Below are 6,586 nucleotides of genomic sequence, written 5' to 3'. Positions count from 1 at the left end.
GATTGAAAGGGAGGCAGACAGGCAGGCTAGCGGTATGAATGGGATTGAAAGAATCTCCATTTTCATCAGGATATTTTCTGTTTTTATTTGTCGGCTTTATGTATTTTTACTTAGTTGACAATGAAAGTTATAGGCCTACTGCGACATTAGTTTCTCTCTCTCTTAGTTTCATTTTTTTAGCTGCCAATGACTCAGTAAATCAATGTGTCCTTATGGCAGAGGCTGGTGCTCTCACATTAGTGGAATTAAAATGTTGATATTTTTATTATCTTAATTCAGATTTGTATTATTAACCACATGACAATCATTTGGAGAAACTAAAACATTATTATTGAAGTGAAACTGTTCCATGAAAATGTGCATATGAAAATCATCATTGGCATGCAGATTGGTAGAAATGGCAGGATAAATTGTAAGCTTCCCCAAACTTTAAACTCCGCCATCTAGGAATAGACTGTTGTAGACAGAGCGCACATTTCTTCGTACTGTATAATAAAAATGGGGGTGTTTGAGAGAGAGACTGTACTTATCTCACACTAAACTGACTATCGAACAACAGGACCTGTGTCCAACTCCAAATCCCTACATCTGAATAGATGAGCATATGAGGTCACTGCTTACAAAACAAAGCTGAGCGCTCTCCATGCAGAATGGCGCCCATATTTAAAAATCCTATGTTTGTTTCTGTCCCCTACCCCAATCCCATGATCCTTTATATAAAAAATGCTACGGAAAAATTGCACTTCCAGCACCCCTATTTCCCGCGGCTATGAAAAGAATACAAGCCCTTTTCCACTAACACTACATGAAGGAACACTCTATATATTGGCAAAGCTCCATGGGTCTAAGGTAACAAATGGGTGTTTTTCCTTTTCTAAAGATGCCGACACCCTACGGTACTGAACAGCGTGACCTTGAAAGAAAGCTGAAGTAAATGTTTTGGGTAATGCTCCCCTGATTTTAAATATTTCCAGTGAATGGTTACCTATGCTCACCAACCCAAAGTCAGAGCCACGCTATGAACCATGGGATGATCTAACTGAACACGTTCACAGCTGCTGAGGAAGTGTGGAAGCAGCTCCCAGCCTGGCAGGCAGCAGAATTGCTGGTACATGATTTTGTCCCTGTTAGAGGCCTTTTTAAATCCCTGAAAATTGCCATTAGGAGGAGTAGAGGCCTTAACTGTGAGACACGCAGCAGGTAGGGACAGGTGTCTTTATCTTATACAAAAGCCTTCTTACAATGGGAGTCATCCCACTGCAAAAAATCACCGGACAAAATTGGGTGATTTGTAGCAGGAAGGATTTGGGGAAGGATTGCATTGTATTGTGGACTGTGTGTTTGAGGAAGCGGGAACATTCAGGCATTGGTATTAATGTAAGGACCAATTGTTACTGTGAATGAGATACATTTTTCTTACTGCTCTATGCAGGTTTCTCTTCATGCTCCTCCATCTGTTCATGCAGTGATAATCGTAAGAATGGTTGTACTATGTGGGACAAAGCGTGTTGTTTTTTACTAGTGAGGCAGAAGAGAAATAAGATCTCTCTCTCATCCTCCGTATGGCCCGATCTGCTCATCTTCATATCTGTGTCCCTATATCCTGAAATAGTCTGCAGTGGAGGGAGTAGATATAATTAAACGCCTTACTCTTCAGTATACATCATAAAACTGCCATTGAAAACATGTACGAAAGGTATAATCTTGACAGTGATCAAAACAGACCAAGCAGCCTGAATGTAAAGACAGAGGGTGTATTATAACTCCATCATAAAGGACATTTCAATAGAATGTGTCATGTGGTATTATATTAAGTTGAGTTTTATTGTCCTCTACATATGCCTGAATTGTTGTGTCGTTGTATAAGTTATTGGGCTCTGCAAACAGCTGCTCTGAACCTCAACTTGAAAACTCGACCACATTATCAGTGTCTGTTGTACTTTGCCAATGTGAAGAGTCAATTTCTTGTGATATTGAGATGCCATAGCTGACTGCACCCTTCATTGATGTACTGTTTGCTAACACGTCTGCCCCTAGCAAAGGATGTGTAAATAAGGCCCTCTGTCTTCTCCAAGTAAAACTTTTAGCTCGGTCAGCAGCAGCCACAGCGGCCCGCAGCTCACATCGTTAACGGCCCCAACTTTGATCTCCAGGACGGAATTGATCTTTCCCCCGCCTCTCACCCAACGGAGATAACCATCTGCAGGGTGGAGCAGGCAGAGTAGGCCGCCCTTCACTCCTTCTGAAGCTAGCTACAGTCTCGCTCTTATCTGGCAGCAGTCCAAGCCAGGTGCGCCATCAGTCCCAGGGCCATTCTCCTCAGATCTCCCTCAGATGTCTCCCCTCCCCTCTCCCCTCACTAACACCCTCCTAAGGTCCTACAGCAAGATTAAAGAGTTGCTCTGAGAAGTTAAAAGCCCCTAATGGAACATCGACATACAAGTACAGAACGCAAAAGTTAGAAGTTCACCCGTTGACTTTGAAATTGGAAATATTTCTGCAAGCAACAATAATAATGCTGATGTCAACAATAAATCCCATTGTTTTTGAGAAGTGGAGCCTTGTTACAGGTTCTAACACATAGTCCATTGACTAAACTGAACCACATTTTACTCTCAATGTGGTAACCATCCTAATAACAGACATGGTGACTATTCTTGCAGAGCTAATTCAAATTATTCTCCCAACTCCCATGTGATGGATGACTCACTGAAGTTTTTGCAAGTAAGTTATTATTCAACATGAAATCACCACTGAAAGAATCCATAAACAAGCCAATAAGATGTTTTGTTTTGTTCTTTCCCATATCCTGACAGATCATCCAAAAAGCCTTTGACCTTGGATAATTATCATTCTTTTGAAAACCCATCTTGCCCCTGGGCTCGACACAAGCATAATTTAGAATAACAGCGCTACCCCAGCAGCACATAGTGCAGGAACACGAGCAGGTCTGGCTGCCTAGGAAGGGTATTGGTATTTAGATAGGCAACCACAGACAGGATTAGTCTGACAGTGTCACAGGGTCGCCGGGGCTTAAATTGAATACACCTTACCCTTACAACACATTTCCAACAACAGCTGGTGTGAAGCCATGACACCACAACATTTGATGGGTTGTTGGATTTTCAACAAAAAAAAAACCCATCTCTATCAGGAAGGAATCTTTTTTGAAGGGTGTTCCTTGGCATTCCACCGAGAGTTAAATGAAATGCCACTGAGGAAGATACAGTATGTGACAGGAAAATAAATGAGCGATCCTTGGAGTTCACGAGATTTAAGACCAACTTGAGACATTTATCAGTTCCAACAGTTTAGGCAGAAAACCTTTTGTAAACATCTCTGACATAACAACCACCTATTTATTAGTCATGGTCAATAGTAAAAAAAATGTAATAAAAAGTTATACTTTATTAACATGAATAAAAGGTATGTTTGAAATATAGGATGGACGTCATTTATTAATTTGTATTGCAGACGTGGCAGATGCCTTAGACACCACATTGAAAATAGCCTATGTTAAATAGCTATCTGAATGGTTGAACAGCAGAGACGGGGCATTCTCTAATCAATTAGACAGAGTTCTCTTATTATTCACCGTACGGAGAGACCTTCACAGTCACTTACACACAAACCTAACGGGAAAATGCTTGTAGGATTCGTCTCCATCCCTTTGTGTAAGTGAATGTGAAGCAGAGTAAAGTTTGCGTAGAGCGAGGGGATAAAAGGCTCCCATAGTCGCTTAATCACCGTCTGGCTTTCCCTGACATCAATCACACTCACTCTACCTACCATCTGAGAAGGCTGGGATTTGTCTTGCGAAACAAACCATAGCTCTAACACCAAAGCAGTGATTGGAGCAATAGAGGAGAGTAAGTGAGGCTTAACACCCTCAGCGCCATCGGCAAAAATCATAGTTCAGAAGAGATCCTCCATGACAGTTTTTTTCTCATACATCATGACTAGAATGTGAGGCATTTAGTTTAGGCGTTTTTCTTTAACACCTACAATGTTAGGTCACTTAAACAATGACAAGGGGAGATAGAAATGAATGACGTGTAACTTTGCGAGAATTGCTTTTAAAAAGATGTGTTGTGCTAATTGTGTTGGTCTGTCGCTTTTGGGTGCTCTGTAAAAAAAATTCTGCTTAAGGTTGACATTTGTTGTTTTTATTTGTAGTGTTTGTCAAACCAAATGACATTTCCAAATGAAGCAACCAACACCTACTGATAAAGCACAAGCCGTCAACTTCTTTGCAGTCAGCTAAGCTAAATAAGTACATCAATTCTCTTTTTGAACCACTGTACTTTTTTCCGTACAAGTCTGAGAGAGAACCTTGTTGAAACGACCTTGCAGACTGAATAAAACATAATCCCAGAAAATCCATTCCTTTTAGACTCACAGAGAAAGGTTAGGTGGACCAGACGATAGGGGAAGACAATGCAGGTTGGATTAAAATGTGCTCCTGGCTCCCGCTCTGTCAGTCAGTCAGTCCCCAAGTGGCCAGGGCACAGTGTCTGCCTTGCCAAGGCTCATTGGAGAAACCGAGAAGTGTACTGTGAAGCTCCAATAATCTTTACATCATAGTGGTGTCATTGCAGAGCTTCTCTCACAGCTCCCAAATAAGATCACATACACTGACTGGCCTTAATGCTCCTTCACCTCAGACATGCTCACAGACAAGATGAAATCTCAAACATAATAACAAGGTTACAAAGATGAAAATAAACTTGACATTTCTCTGTGTGGCGAAAGATTTCTAAACGAAAGTTGTCTTGTTCAAGAGACAGTAGCGACAGAATTATTACTGAGTTTGTAAAAATAATCCCTTACTTTCATCCTTACTTCCTTTCAGTTGGTGCATTTGCTTTATTTGTTTCTCTAGCATGTCACTGCTTTGATAAATGTCTTCTTGTCTAGGCCTAGGTTCTGTGGTTCATAGCTACGCTCACGGATCCAAAACAACATCATACAAACCATCTCCCTGGCTGGAACACAGCTAACAAATAATGCAAAATTGGTTTTCTCATGGCCACATGTAGCTCACCAAGCAACAGACAGACCTGTTGTTGTGCGTTCTGACAGATCACTACAGTACAGCCTACCTGGGATTCTACATACAGGCATTTCATGATGATGTCACAGAACGTAGAGCAGCTGCGGTGCCTATTGGTCCAAAGGAGACAGACATGTTATGTGAAAGCAACGTCTGTGCTGAAAGGTCAGGGTTGTGAACGGTTATTGCTTCATCTTGCCCCATGACGTCAATGCACTCCATTTCACTCTGAAAACAAACAAAAAGTGCAATAAACTGAATCATGCCTGCGGCTGTTTTTAAGTCATATTGCAGCAACTGAAATGGTTTTTATCTATCTACTCTGCATAGATCAACTGAGCTACAGCCTTCCCTGTAGCTCAGTTGGTAGAGCATGGTGTTTGCAACGCCAAGGTTGTGGGTTCGATTCCCACGGGGGGCCAGCACAGAAAAAAAAAAAAAAAAAAAAAAAAATGTATGAAATTAAATGTATGCATTCACTACTGTAAGTCGCTCTGGATAAGAGCGTCTGCTAAATGACTAAAATGTAAATGTAAATGTAACTCCTCAATGTGACCATGTGACCATGTATCCATACATCTACAGTAATTAACCAGTTATACATCTTGAGTTTATTTCATGGTCCTTATGAGGGACTTATGAGTTGCAATACAGGACATACATTTTTATCTAATGGAATCTCATCACGCAATGATTAATACCTAAATAATGTCCAAAACGTCACCAGCCGACTGGTGTACAGGAACTGTTGACATTGTAGAGTGACGTGAGAATAACAGCATTAGTCCACGCTCTGATATGACACACTGACACTCACTCAAGCTATTCCAAGGAACGTGTGATTTTTCTGATAATTACTTTATTGAGGGAATGTGTCCTTGCTAAGATTGTGATGTGTTGTTGTCTCACCTACTGTAGCTATCTTAAAATGAATGCACTAATTGTAAGTTGTTCTGGATAAGAGCATCTGCTAAATTACTAAAATGTAAATGTAAAAAAAGTCAAATGTTGTGCACAAGTGATTGCTATTGACATTTATGGCCTCATGTAAGTAGTTATGACAGCTTATGACAACCATCAACTGTGTTTATGACAATAGCTTCAAGTCAAATGGGACCTGAGAGCGGATAGGATCTATCTCCTCATTCTCATTCATCACCAAAAATATAGCAACACGCACACACATGCACACACCCACACGTTATGTTCTTCTATCCTCGTGTGTACCAAAAATGTATTCCATTCAAAATCCTATTTTCCCTAACTCCTAACCTTAACATTTACCTTAACCCTAACCCTAATCATTACCATAACTTTAACCTTAACCCATAACCCTAAACCTAAACGTAACCACTAACCCCTTATCCTAATTTTAACTCTATTTTTAACCCTGACCACCCCCTAAGCTTTCCTTGTTTTACAATCCTTGTGGGGACTTTTGGGGATTTTAGGTCCCCATAAGGATAGAAGAACCAACACACATGCACACACACACAGCCCAGACAAAGAGTGATGCACGGCACACCCAGGAGC

General features: G+C 40.8%; 1 non-coding gene across 1 annotated transcript; it reads left to right on the top strand.

Annotated features, from left to right (window-relative positions):
* The first annotated feature begins 5,398 nt into the window (after positions 1-5,398).
* On the top strand, positions 5,399-5,474 carry trnaa-ugc (transfer RNA alanine (anticodon UGC)). The gene has a single exon. It is a non-coding gene; the product is annotated as a tRNA-Ala (tRNA).
* The last annotated feature ends 1,112 nt before the right edge of the window (positions 5,475-6,586 follow it).

The sequence above is a fragment of the Salmo salar genome, chromosome 04 (genome assembly GCF_965601325.2).
Source record: "Salmo salar chromosome 04, fSalSal1, whole genome shotgun sequence".
NCBI classification, from domain to species: domain Eukaryota; kingdom Metazoa; phylum Chordata; class Actinopteri; order Salmoniformes; family Salmonidae; genus Salmo; species Salmo salar.
The sequence above is the reverse complement of the archived record's forward strand: the minus strand, read 5'-3'. Positions and strand labels throughout refer to the sequence as shown.